The sequence below is a fragment of the Manis javanica genome, chromosome 1, assembly GCF_040802235.1.
Source record: "Manis javanica isolate MJ-LG chromosome 1, MJ_LKY, whole genome shotgun sequence".
NCBI lineage: Eukaryota > Metazoa > Chordata > Mammalia > Pholidota > Manidae > Manis > Manis javanica.
In genome coordinates this window covers 174,612,299-174,626,774 of record NC_133156.1, presented here as the reverse complement: position 1 = coordinate 174,626,774, position 14,476 = coordinate 174,612,299, and the positions used below count along the sequence as shown (strand labels likewise).

The 14,476-nt window shown below is 37.8% G+C and overlaps 1 long non-coding RNA gene across 1 annotated transcript; it reads left to right on the top strand.

Annotated features, from left to right (window-relative positions):
- Nucleotides 1–1,172: 1,172 nt before the first annotated feature.
- LOC140849602 (uncharacterized) lies at nucleotides 1,173–2,952 on the top strand. The gene is made up of 2 exons (XR_012131694.1): nucleotides 1,173–1,351; nucleotides 2,476–2,952. It is a non-coding gene; the product is annotated as an uncharacterized lncRNA (long non-coding RNA).
- Nucleotides 2,953–14,476: the final 11,524 nt, after the last annotated feature.

The window sequence follows — 14,476 nt, the reverse complement described above, 5'->3', positions numbered from 1 at the left end:
TTTCCATCCATTCAACATTAGCGAGTGCCCATCCCTCTGCTAGGTGCTTGGGGACTTTCAATAAAAATGACAATAAAACAGAAAAAAAGCCTGGTCCTGTGTTATATGTAATTTAGTTTGGAAAACAGGAAAGATGTTTAGAATTAAAGCCTACATTATGTAGCTCCACTAGATCTCATGACTGTGGAGAAGGGAAAGGTCATTATGAATTAGAGGAATCTAGGAAAGTGTGTGGCTCAAGATGGATATGGAGAGAAGAGCTGAGGATAGGGGGAGAAGCCGGGAGTGGGGGAGGGTGTGTGTCCCCGAAGGTGACGCTGGGCTGATACAGCTGAGGCCGGAGCAATGAGAGGGGCACTCAGGAGACTCCCTAGCCTAAAGCAGAGAGTCTGTGCTAAAATGTAGGAGATGGATGGCCATACCTGCTGGTCATTCAAATATAGAGCAGCTAAAGGCTTTCTAAAGGTCCTCGTCCTGACTTCCTAGTAGGGGTAATACTCTCCCCTTGGCAATAGGAAACAAGGTATTCCCTAACTAAAGCAGGCAACTAGTGGAATACTTGGCCCCAAATCTGTCCCCTGATCTGCTTGATGACCTCTGAGGTCATCGGACCAGGAGCAGAGCCTTTCCTTCCGCCATGAGTGAAACTGTGCCTTGCACAGTCACAGATAATTAGTCAATACTAGAGCTTATTTTTCAGAGAATGATGGAAGCCTCCAAGACCCTGTCAAGTCCTCCCCAACAACCCACTATATACAGGTAAACTGGCTGAGCCATCTAGATCACGTGCAGGATAGATTCATTTGTTGGGTCACTGACCTTTCACTGTCCTGGAACAAAAATTCTCATTGCTACCTCAAGACTTGGGGATGATGATCTGAGGGGTAGGATGCCAATAATTGTAGTGTGGACATAAAATGAAAGGGAACTGGCAATCAACAACAGAAAACATGTCCCAAATCAGCATGTAACTACTTACCTACTAAAAAACAAAACATAGCTGTCACAGGGATCAGATGATGTGGAAATCACTGTGGGATGGAGAAACCTGAGCAGGAATTTCCTAACCCTCCCACTTCACCATGCTCTGAACAGCCCCCACCCTAACCCTGAACCCAAGTGCCTTAAAAATCCTCTCCTGCTGATGAACAGGAATATAGACTTAGCTAGCCTCCTATCTCCTTGCTCAGCTGCTTTGCAATAAAGCTCTTTTCTTTTGCAAAAGCTGGTGTCCTGCATTTGGGTTATGGTGCCCAATGGGCAGTGGACCCTTGTTCAGGCATATGAGGAATGAGTCTTCAAATGCCAAAGGCCTTTCAAGAGGGCACACAGAGAGGATGGTCCCTGAATGGTAAGTGACTGATGGCCAAGATGTGTCCAAAGAGATAGTTTGGTGAGTGGGAAGAGAAAGAAGTGTGACTGCCTGGGGGTGATAGAAGATGTGGCACATTTGGGGGCTGGGTGGGGATCACTCAGAAAGGCACAGAAGGGAGGCCTTGTAACATGTGGAGAGCAAGGCGATGAGGTTCAGATAGACATGAGTTTAAATCCCCTTTAAATGCAAACTACTGGGGATAAGCATTCAGCTTTCAAATAAAGATAGCAAAATTTACATGAGATTAGAAAATTAGACAGCATGTAAGTAAAACATCTGGCACAATGTTTGGCTTCAGCAAGCACTGAATAAATGGTAGTAATTATTAATTTAAAGAAAAATGTGAGAACATCACAAGGGCACTTTACCAGTTTGATAATTCTGACAATTTTAGTTCTGAGAAAAGAGGAACTGAGACTTTTTAAAGAAACTATTAAAAGGCTTTTCTTGTTCTTCACCCAATACTTCCCCTCTTTCTCCTCTTGCCAATGGGAGTGCGAGGCGGCAGCCTTTTCCCCACACTCCAATGCTCCTTATTACTTTGAGGCAGTAGTGGAAATATTTTAAACAAGATTTCCTTGGAACTATTTTCTCCTCCCTGAACATTTCTCCCCTTTTCAAAGTGCAGTCAGTTGCACTCCCAGCTATGGACATTGTCTGGATGCTGGTCTGCAGCAAAAGGATGAGAATTATTGGTTAACACAAGGCCTGAGGGAGGGATTCCAATAGGAGGAGGTGCTAATCTTTGGGAGAAAGCTGCTGTTTTTATTTGAAAAGGCAGCAGTTTCAAATGGAAATCTGCAGAGTTGAGACAGATTTCTTGAGGATGGCTTATGGTGTTCTGCCTGACAATATGGATTTGTTGGGGCTTTGCCCTGCCTCCAAGGCTCTGAGGAGAGTATTCCATTGTAGCAATGGACACCTGAAGTGCCTTCTCACCCCTGTGTGTTCTAGACTGCCCCCAAAATTGCTGAAGCAGGCTAAAGTTTTACCCTAGGATGCTAGTTACACACTGTCAGGTTAGTAAACTTAATTCACAGCTTCCCCATTTCCTGCTGCACCCATATCCTGATTTTCCCATTCATATCTGCAAACTACAGACTTCAACCCCGAAGTACTTGCAAACTCCAAAGGAAGAAAGGAGAGGCAGAAGAAGAAACAAACACTCCCAACAGCACACCCGAAGAGTTGGTGACACAGTGAATCCTGCTTGACCTAGGGAGGATCTCACTGTCCTTACCCTCCCTCTCTAGAGAGTAACAGCTGCTGTTTCCGATGACGGAGGAGGATTACACTGGATTATCACAGTGTTGAAATGGAATTTCCACACAGAGCAGAATAAAAATCCTCCTTAAACACAGTCTTTCTCTCTCCCAGATGAAGAATCATGGCATTTTAATAGCAGTGGTGAAAGTTTCTTTGGGAAATGAGGTGTTGGTGAAGAGCCCAGTGGACACATCTATGAACCGGTCCTGCAGTGGTACCCACGAGGCCACCCAGGCAGCTGGAGGTGATGGTCTCTAAGGACCGAGAACTACTCAAATCCCACCCCAACAATAAAGTCCTTGAAAACCGTGGGGGGAACTTTGTGGTTATGAATAGACATTATACTCATACTTCTCCACAGCATACCCTGAACATAGATTATTTATTTTTCCAGTGGTTTTAACTGAGTATGCCTTTATGAATTGTTCGAACAGCCCCGATACACTAATGGGACTTTGTCTTGAACTCATATCACAGGAATGAAAAGAGAATTTATGAATCCTGAATGTTTCAGTTCTATCCTGAGTAATGAGTCTTAAAAAGAAGTATGTATTTCTTAATTCCAATGATTTCTGTGAACTGACAGCACTCTGATTGTATACTGTTAATCAGATTTTCTAGTGCCCTGTTTCCATCACCAAAAGAAAAGTAATTTTTGTTCTTTTCAGTTCACTGGGTGAGTAAATGCTCAGTCACTTTCTGGGGATATCACTGCTCAGTGCCATTTGGAATTTTTGCCTCCAGGCTCCACTCCAGTTTCCTCTCCAGTTACCTTATTCTATTTCCCAGTTGCTTGGCCATGTGAGGCTTCCAGGGCACAATGCCAACCTGAAGGAATGGTGTTGCAAGTTAAAAAAAAATGATGTATGTGGTTATAATTTCAGTTCATAATATGGAAGTCATATATACTCCACTCCTCTTGACTGTAACTTCTTTGACCTAAATATTCTACTGTGATCCTTTAACTATTAATTAATCCATCTTAACATCCAAACTCCCAGTAATAAGAGGGCAGCACTTTTGTTCACCAAGGAAAGAAGAATATTGACCATCTATACCTGGCAATTAGGTAATCAAGCAATTCAATGTTTCATTCTGATAGCACTTTACCAAACCTCTTGGTCTTGTTTCTCCCCACTCCTCCTGAATTATACTCTATGAAAGAATTTTAATTGCTCAGAAAGAAATAGAGTGCAACCCCTGGACTGCTTTAAAGAGCAGTTTTCTAGGGATATGAAAACTAAACCAAATCTCGTATTATTTACCTACTTCACCCCATTAAAAGATAGAGAGTGAGGGGGATGAAATGCTTACATGGAGACCTAGATATATATGTAATGCTATTGAGTTTTATATTTCCACTGTAGAAAAAATGTTAGTAATTAGGAGTAATTCCTATTGACTTGCAGTGGGTGTTACACCAGAAATTAGATTTCTTAAGACAAGGATAACTTTGAAAAAGCAAGAGTATCACTCAGTATATGTGTCAATTTTCATTCCTAGAATTTAATAAAGTTAGTTATAAAGTATATAATTCATAAATGAATGAGCCTTACTTTCCACTAATCCTTTTCCAGCATAAAGCAGTAATGGTGCCACTTATTTCTAGCCAGTTGTGACCCACCTCTGTCTAAATATGTTTACCTTATCTTTTCATTATAATGGGTCACTCCAGAAATTTTCAGTGCTTCTGGAAGGGGCTCCTTTGTCAATACCAAATTACTTGCAACTCCAAAGGAAGAAACAATAAAGAAACAAACATGTACAATGACAACAAAAATACAGCACAATGGGATGCACTCTGGAAAGTACTCTAAAGCTGTATTTAAAGACATTTAGTATAACCCATCTTTTAAATCAGTGTGTTCTAACCACAGGGACCTAACTTTCTTCTCTCAACAAATCTTTTCCTCACAAGACTCCATTTTTCTCAGTGCTTCAAAGGAATATATCCAACTCATTTATCTTCTGGCTCACTAATGCTCTCTTCAGTTGTATCAAACATATCATTAAGCCCATCTATTGAGTTCTTAATTTGTTTTTCTCAGTTCTGGAATTGCTAAACAGAAAGACAAGATACAGCAGATGGAGAGAGAATAAAGCCAGTAAAGCCCACTAAAAAGGAAGTCAAAGAGTTAAGCAGATAAAACCAGAGAGCCAGAAAGGACTCAAAGAGATAATGAGTTAATTAGTTGAAGTTCTAAAGGCTGGAGCAACTGGAAATGTCCGGATATTCCCCAGATAAAGAAAAGTATCCAAGTGCAGCCCATGTCTTAATTGAACCAATTAGAAAATGCCATTGTAAAATCTACTTGACCTGCAAAAAGACCCAGTTTATTCTTTAACTTAAGCTATACGCTGTTCTTTCTCTTCTTCCAGCCCCTTAATTAACCAACTTTGTAACCAGGAGAGGAGCTAGACCTCTGAAGTGTAAATAAACCTATGTGAATAAAGAATGCTGGCTCCAGACCAGCGCAGTCACCTAGATTACCCTATTCTTGAGACAAAACCTCAAAGGAATTATGAATCACCTGTAAATATCATGCCTTATGCTGACCCTTAACCAAAAGGCTCTATAAAACCCTAAACCCTTAAGCACCCCTCCCCTCTGAGGTTGCCTGCACTCCCCTTTCTTCAAGGGCGTCACACTTTCTGTTCTACTCCAGCTAAGTAGAAGGGGCTACTGAGAATTCTGATTTGGGCTATCAAGTTCCCATCGCCTGGGTTACTCAGACAGGACTGCAGCTGTATAATCTTGCTCTTTAGTAGCCTGCCTGAAAATCTCCTTTCTTTGCCTTTGGGAAGTTCTCAGAATGTAATCTCTCTCCATCCAGTGCTCTGGGGCTCACCCAAATCCTGAGGTGGGAGGGGCTTAGTTCCTATGCTGTGCAGATCCAGCCAGACACTGGACACCAGGTGACCCTGGCTTTAAGGAGGTGTCAAGGGATTTGCCCAATGCTGGGCAGGATTTCAGTGAGGTTCCCTTTCCTGCCTTTGTCTACCTTGACTCTGGCACGCTCTTCCCTTGGAGTGTACTCAAATAAAACTTTCATTTTGCTTTGCTGCTCTGTCTCTGCTTTTTAATTCTTTGTTGCAGTGGGGATAAGAACCAAGGAGAGTAAACTCAACCCATGACAGAATCAATATTCTTCCCATTTTTTCCCTACAGATTCTAGTTCTTAGGAGAACCATTTTGGTCATCTGTTATTTTGAGCATATTAATCACAAATTAAAGTCCATGTCTAATCACACTAATATGTGGGTCATCTATGTTTCTTTTTTCTACTGTTTGTTTTGTTTTCCCCTCCTAGTCCTCCTTTTGGTCATGATTTTTAATGGAATATTGAATGATGTACATGAAAATTGTAGCACCTCAAGATGATATTTTTCTCCAGAGGGGATTCATCCCACACTCTGGCAAAAAGCTGAAGGGCAGACTGACTCAGTGTAGTGAGGAATTTGAGGCTGCTTTGTGCTAAAATTTGTTGTAATACCAGTTGGATGGCATTTCTCCAGGACAGCCCTGCATAGATGCAGACTAAAAGCCTACATTGTCATCCAGAGTTCTCCCTCCTTGCTGGTCCTGAACTTTGGGATTTGCCGCCCTAGGACTAAAAATCAGTAAGAATTTCTGCTCTGATCTTCAGCCACCTTTTCTTGGCTTCATATCCCCTTCTGCCCAGTTCTACAAGAATGCCTTGAGAGAAAATCCTATGCCTAGTGCCAGGCTCACTTCTTGGTATCTCTCTGCTTCTGGGACCCGGATCTCTTAGCCTTGCCTGCCTGGGCCTTCCCTCCAGTAGTCACTGTTCAGCCTTACGAATTTTTGCAAAGTCCTAAGGACTACTTTGTATCTCAATAGGGGCTTTCTGCTTGGCTCTTTAGCCTCCTTCTTCATGCCAAATATGGGAAAGGCCCTGAGAAAAAGAACAACACCCAGAAAGATAGGCTCACTTTGACACTTCCTTCTCTCCAAGTTCTGGCCCCTCAAGTCCTGGCTGCCTCAGAAACTCTCTGAAGTCTTAGAAAAGATTTCTTTTAAATATAATTTGGCTTCTCTGGTTGATTTTGACTGTATGATTGGCCTGCTGCAAACTTCTCCCTTATAGCCAGCTCAGGAACCTCCTCAGACAATTTGGAAATATGGCTTTCAAAAGGAGTTAAAAAACAAATGTTCATTTCACACGTGTCCAGTCACATTGACCAAGGGTATGTCTTTCCATTACAAGCTAAAATACCTTGGTTTCCTTAGCATAATTTCACACACCTTTTGCATAATTTTTGATACTTTAAAAAAAGAATTTCTTTTGTGTCATTTTTTCCTAAGTAAAAAGTAACATTTCCTGTCCCTTTGTTTTTCCTAGCCTCATGTCTCTTTCCATGTACACTAGTGACTTAAAGCAATATTGGAAAAACAGGCATATTGTGTTTTCAAGAACTCCAGAATAATGGTTACATGTAAAATGTCTTCAGAGTCCTAATGAAGTTTATTAACTCACTTTTCCTACATGTAACAAATTTCTTTGGTAGGATTTCTTAGAGCCTTTACTATACGTTTTGAATTAGGGTAAAGTGTATATAGTATGTACCATTTCTCAAACTTATATGACCAGGGAATCCTTTTCCATAAAATGTCTTCAAGGATAAACATACTGGGAAAAAGTTTTTTGAAACATATTCTTAAACATAGTTTATAGAGTAAGTTACCTTCAACAGTAGCAAGGACTAAAGTATTCCTTAAATATGTGAAGTGCTGTATTTAGTTTGCAAAACCTTGGCAGTAGTCCATCAAGTGAACTTTTGTAGCCTGTAACTTTTTAAATTGAATAAAGTTTATGAATATTCACTGGCACTGCTTCTCAAATAGTAAGTGTTCAAGACATGTTCCCACTAGTTTATCATTTCCTTCGAATCATGCAACAGCCCCTGTGAAATAAATGACACCTGTATTTTACACATGAGCACACTGAGTTAAATTACTTTCAAAGTGTCTGAAGTATGAAATGGCAAGATTGGTATTTGACTAATTGGTATTATCTAGTTCTAAAGTAAATACATGAATAATCTGATTCTCACAACGCCAGGCTAAAAAGTACTGGAAAAGAACAAGGTGAAAATCGTGAGATAGGTTTGGGAAAACAAACATTGAGCACGTCAATGTTTTATGTCTTAATATGATCTAGGTAAAATGTGATGGTGATTGGATCTTTTCCCATTTTTAGTAACTCACAAGGTGGAAAATTCCAGGAAAGAGGAGTGTACACCTTAATGGGAATAATGCATGATAATGTATTATAGCTAATCCTTTAATACTACTTATTTTATGTACAAGACACTGGGCTAAGTGATTTACACATACATATGAACTCATTTAATTCTCAGAGAATATTAGTAATTTCAGTTGTATGAATTGCTATCAATTATTAGATATTTACTCTTCAATAGGCCAGACTTTTTACATGAAGTGCCTCTTTTAATCCTGATAATAAATGAATGAAATAGAAACTATTTTTGCCATGATGATACTGAGGTTTAGAAAGGTAAATGAATGTCCCAATATCACCTGATTAGTCATCACAATCTAGACTATCTACAATAAAATCAGTATTTTAAATCACCATACTATAGTTGAGCTAAACCTTGAGGGTTATATTAATGGGGGAGAAAGCTGTGAAAAACAACTTAAAGTCTATGCCTTTTTATGTTTTCTCATTTCAAGTTCCATAAAAGATTGATGACCAGCACCTAGGCAATTATATTATTTTGTATGATTGTTATGGTTAAATAATAAATGTTATAGTATCCACACAGAATTAATCATAAGAAAACAGTAAAAGCATTTCCCAAGAGCAGACTTTGCAATCTTTTACTCTGGCAAAATTGCAACTGAACTCCCCAAAGATAATAAATGTAATTAATTTCTAACATCAGTAAGCATAGGATTCAATTGCAAATGGCAAGTTTGGAAGTGAAGAAATAAGTTTATAGCCATATAAGTGAGAGCACAGTGTTCTTTGTATTTATATCTGGAAAAAGGAAGCCCTGTGCCCTCAATACACTGCCACCTCCAGCCAGGTTAGAGAAGAGGAGAATACTTTGACTAAGAATTTAAGTAAATCCCTAGGAAGTATATGGGTCAGGACCTCATATGGACCTTTGTGTAGCTAAAAGCAGATGTTAAGATACTCCCTAAATGCACAAATACAAGCAAGGTTGTTCATTGAAATTATTTCTCAGAAAATTGTTAGATTTTGTTTTTGTTCCTAGTTATCCAGGATTATAGATCTCTATGGTTGCCTTGTGACTGGCAGTGTTCCTCTATAGGATGAGTATACATCCTCATCCCACTGATGTTCATCATGACAATCTGACTTACCTTGATCAATGCAATGTGATTAATGTGGTTGTACAACATCTAAGCAAAAGCTCTAGGTGCCATTGGCAATCCATCCATGGAAATGCATGTCATTGGCAGGGCATATTTCCCCTGCCTGAATCTTAGAATAAAGGAGGTAAATAGAACAGAATGGCATGGGACTGACGTAAATCTGAATAATAAACCCTAATGGATTATAATATTGTTTGTTACTTTTGCAGCAAACCTAGCAAAAGTTGACTGATGCAAAATTAGCTTATGTACAAGTGCTTATGAATTTTCTATTTTTAATTAATTTGAAAGAAAAGCTACTATCTAGTAAAATTTTTTAAAACATCAAACAAGGCTCTTTGGGTATCTCTAGAGTTCCTTCAGGGAATTGATTTATAAGGAGACACATAATAAAAAAGAATGAAATCTTGCCACTTTATGACAATATGGATGGACGTAGAGAGTATTGTCCTAAGTGAAATAAGTCAAAGAGAAACACCATGTGATTTCACTCATATGTGGCATCTAAAAAACAAAACAAAACAAATAGACTCATAATACAGAGAACAACCTGGTGGTTGCCTTAGGGGAGGGAGATGGGGGAATGGGTGAAATATGTCAAGGGTATAAAGAGGTACAAACTTCTAATTATAAAATAGTCATGGGAAGAAGGTACAGAACAGGGAATACAGTCAATAATATTGTAATATCCTTGTATGATGATAGATGGTAACTATACTTACTGTGTGAGCATTTAATAATGTCTGTAATTGTCAAATCACTATGATATATACCAGAACCAATATAATATTGTATATCAACTATACATCAATAAAAATAAACAAATAACCACTTTGCAGGGAAGAGTACAAACCAAACTTAGTAATTGTTCCTAGAGATATGAAATCACAGTTGCAAACGTTAGATATCATTGTAAACTGGTGTTTTGGAAGATTTTTAAAGACCGCTATAAGCAGAAATACATTAGTGATGACTTTGAAAAAATTAAGAAGATGTACCCACAAAATTAATATGATAAGTAACAATGGTATATTATTAAGCAACAGTAACATCTCAGAGAAAATTTTTAGTGAAAAAGAAAAAACTCAGCTCATATTACAAAAAAAAAGATATCTAAGACAATTTAGAAAGCAGGGACTATGTTACATTCTAGGCATCTGTAAATGACAAAAACTGACTCTAGAACTATACTAATGTTAAAGATGCATGTGAGAAATTGGAATATTTTTCATGAAATGTGAATGAAAACTATTTCTTAATACACTATTGTATGTGATACATAATTTTAAATATATATATATAACTACATGAATAAATTAAATGTTACAGACACTGGCATATTTTTATCATGTCTATAATGATTTTTTAACCACCCATTACCACCTTGAGTTTATAAACTGTAAGAGACATGCATGAAAATAAGCAAGTTTTACTTGGTAAAATGGAAGATAAGCTAATATTGGGCCATCTTTATCTAAGAGAAAGAGCATAATGAATCAGTAAAGGACATTCTTTTATTTGTAGGAACATGGAACCTCTGATAATGCCAGTCCTGTATTTTACTATGCAACAATTAGTCCTATTAAAGACCCTCTTTTAGATGATAAATGCAATTCTTATTTTCTATAATACACATTCCCTGCTTCTTAGACCAGGACAACTTTAAACCTTTATATTTCTTTTCCGACCCTTTAATGTAGTTAAATATATCAACTTCAATTACGCTAATTTTGAAAATGAATGTTTCCCCTGGGTGATGGGAGATGCATGTGTATATGTGGGGGTTGGGGGTCAGGGGTAGGCCTGAATTAGGCATGTCCTTCTTGATAAATCTGAAATTTATGATGGTAAAGACATTCTGAAATGATCTTATTCCACAGGACTTAGAGTACGAACACCCACCCTGGATTGTCTTGCTGGAGGTATGAGGGATTTATCTTATACAGGGTGACTTAGACTATAGGAAATGAAATGTACATTTAAAGGAAGATGATGGATCATAGAACAAAACAAACACTTTTGGGTAAGGGATAGAATTTTTTGAAGAATAGTTAGAGATATATGCATGGAAATTTGCAGAGCTAAGGACAGATTGGAAAATTTTAAATTGATATATTTTATGAATGTTTTATCTTAGTGGCAACAGTGACCAATTAAAAGATGGCTATAAATTCTTTAACTCTTCTCCCACTGAGACATGGGATCTATAATTTCAACCTCTTGAATCTTGTGATCTCTGTGATGCTCTGACCTACAGATTATTGGAGACATGGTCTTGTGCCAAGTGCTAGATCTAGAACTGAAGAGATGGGCAGCTTCCACTTTGTCTTTTGGAATGCTTGGTTTTAGAAGACAGCTGCCCTGTAATAAAACTGAATATCATGTTATGAAGAAGCTTAAGCTACCCATGTATAGACTAGACTAGACTTCAACTATTGCAGCCATCCTAGCCCAAATAACAAACATATGATTAAAGAATACTTCAGGTAACTCCATTCTCAGCCAGCATCTGACTACAAACCCCTAAGAGAGAGACCCCCTCCAGAGCTCATTAGCTCTAGACTTTTGGGATATAATAAAAAAGAATAATTCAAATCTGTGGAGTATAAGAATAAAGAAAAAAAATGAAGGAACAAAACAGCAGCAGACTCACAGAACCCAAGAATGGACTAACAGTTACCAAAGGGAAAGGGACTGGGGAGGATGGATGGGAAAGGAGGGATAAGGGGGAAAAGGGGGCATTACGATTAGCGTACATAATGTGGTGGGGAAGGCATTATAACACAGAGAAGACAAGTAGTGATTCTATAGCATCTGACTATGCTGATGGACAGTGACTGTAATGGGGTATGTGGTGGGGACTTAATAATGGGGGGAGTCTAGTAACCATAATGTTGCTCCTGTAATTGTACATTAATAATACCAAAAAAAAAGAAAAAAGAATAATTCAATAAACAGTACAAATGACCACTATGTGGCTAATCTGAAAACTTGGGAATCATACTTAGCCCCACCCTCATTCTTGCCCACATGTATTCAAATCTTAGTGCCAGGGTACTATAGGATATATATTTATACATTTGTATATAATATGCACACACATATATATGTATATATGTATACCTATGTGTGTTTATGTGTGATGAATTAAAAGAACTTGTAACTATAGAGCAATGTAACAGATGATATAGTTTCACAAATTTGGAAATCATTTGTGTTACTTAGATGAAACCAGATTATAAGATGTATTCTACAGTTTTTTTGGTGTGTTTACATAGTATTCTGAAGCCTGAAATTCCACCATTCCATATGCTCTATTGAGCACTCCAGTTCTACTGAGAATTCCAGTTCTCAGGTTCTCAGTTAAATATTATGTTAATAAGACCAAGTTCAGTCTATACTCTGTGGTCACCTTGAACCCAAACAATTTTTCAAGAAATACATATGAAACCATATAATATCCAAAGATAATAATAGGTTTGGGGGCAGTTCATTACACAGAATTAGACAAGCTAAACAGGATATTTTACCTTAGGCTATAGAAGTCACAATTAGCATAGCAAATTAAGTATATTTTCTCTCATATTAACTTTTCTTTTAGTTTTTCTCAAAGCTTTTGTAACTGCACAAATAAATTTTATGTAGTAATGCTGTCAGAAGTGCTCTTTGGAAGGTGACAAGAATATCCTGAGAACAGCTGTAATTCCTGAATGCATGCTGTCCCCAGCCACCAAGCAAAGTGGGGATATCAAGGGGAAGAATATGCCATCACCCATGGTAGCTGTGCTTAAGCAAGTGGCTCAGCACTGTACAAAATAAGTTCTCCCAATTAGCCTTTGCTCTTACAAATATGGTAGAGGAATATAAGTCAATGGGAAGAAAAATTGACCTGGACAGCCCATATTCATACCACATGGAAAAGGGTCTCTACCTGTTCTGTGACAGTAAAGAAGAAATGAATTTAGCTATTTGTATGTTCTCCACTTTGGTTCCATATGTGTTTCTTGAAAAGAGGTTTGGACTCAAGTCTACAGTTTGTGACCAGGGAGCACAAATTGCACTTATATACCTTATTAACATTACATTCAAATGAAAATCTACAACTGTACTTATCCTATATTATAGAAGCATATGTAATTGTGGAATTACAAGCTTCAACATAGTCTTTAAACACACAAACTTTTGTATGACACATCCTACAGTTGGCTAATTATTTAGCTTCTTCTAATTGACACGAGAGATTTCTGAACCTGTGAAATTGTATCATCTAGTCTCTTGAGATATAGACAAAAGCTTCATTTATTCACTACATACACAGACACACACACACACACACACAATATGTTCAGGCACTGAGAATTGAAGAAATGTATGGTAGGCAGGGAAAATAAAGGAGAGAGATCAAGTATGATTTCCAGGTTTCTAGCTTAAGCAATGTGAAGATTGTACTATTAAATAATAAAACACCAAAGGATAATGCATTTTGGAAGTTGGGGTATGACAAGTTCAGCTTGAATATACTGAATTTAAGATGCCTACTATATGTCTAAGATGAGATGCCATGTAGATTAGCTGACATTATATAGGTTTGGTTCACAAGGCAGAAGTCTGGACTGTGTAGATTTGACAATTTTCAGTCTCAGCAAATAGATGGTAACTGAGGCCAAGAGAGAGCTGAGAAGAGCAAGATATTATAAAATTATAGAATTCATGTGATAGAATCTCAATGAGATTGAGTAGAAGTGGAAAGCTGGCTAAGGGAATTACATATGCATAGTTACAGAGATAGGAAGATTATCTAGTAGTTGATGTTAGAACTGGAAAGAGGAGAGTTTTTCTAGAATAATGAATGACATGGTTGATAATGTCATATATCATTAAGTCAAGCAAATACATGAATGAAAAGTACCTGTTGTGTTGAACTATGTAAAGAACATTAATGATCACAATGGCAACAGTTTTTGTAAAATAACGGTATAGTATCCAGGTGAGAGTTAGTAGAAGAGCTTATAGACTATAGAGAAATTAAAGACTATAAATAACTCTCCAGAATGTTGACTGTGAAAGAAAGGAAAGATGGGAAAGGCACCTAGCAGGGAATGTGAGGTTGAAACCATTTTATTATTTTGTATTGGTTGGCATGTTAATTTTGAACCCTGTCTTGGATCTTTAGAATAATCCATTAGCTTTATATGATGTGCAAAACGTAAGCAGTGTAACGTAGGCACAAATAAAATAAAATCTTTAAAATCTATGTGGTTTGTTGGTTTACTAATTCCAATGAGACTGAAATATTAAGAAATGGAGGAACTGAGTTCACCCTCCAGTGTATTTCCTCCACAATACCTTACAAGGTGGTGTCTGACTGTCCTCTCAAACTGCCTCCCTAGAATTGCATCCTGACCTACTTTAGCCCCACAATATCTAATATTTTCCACTAGGAATAA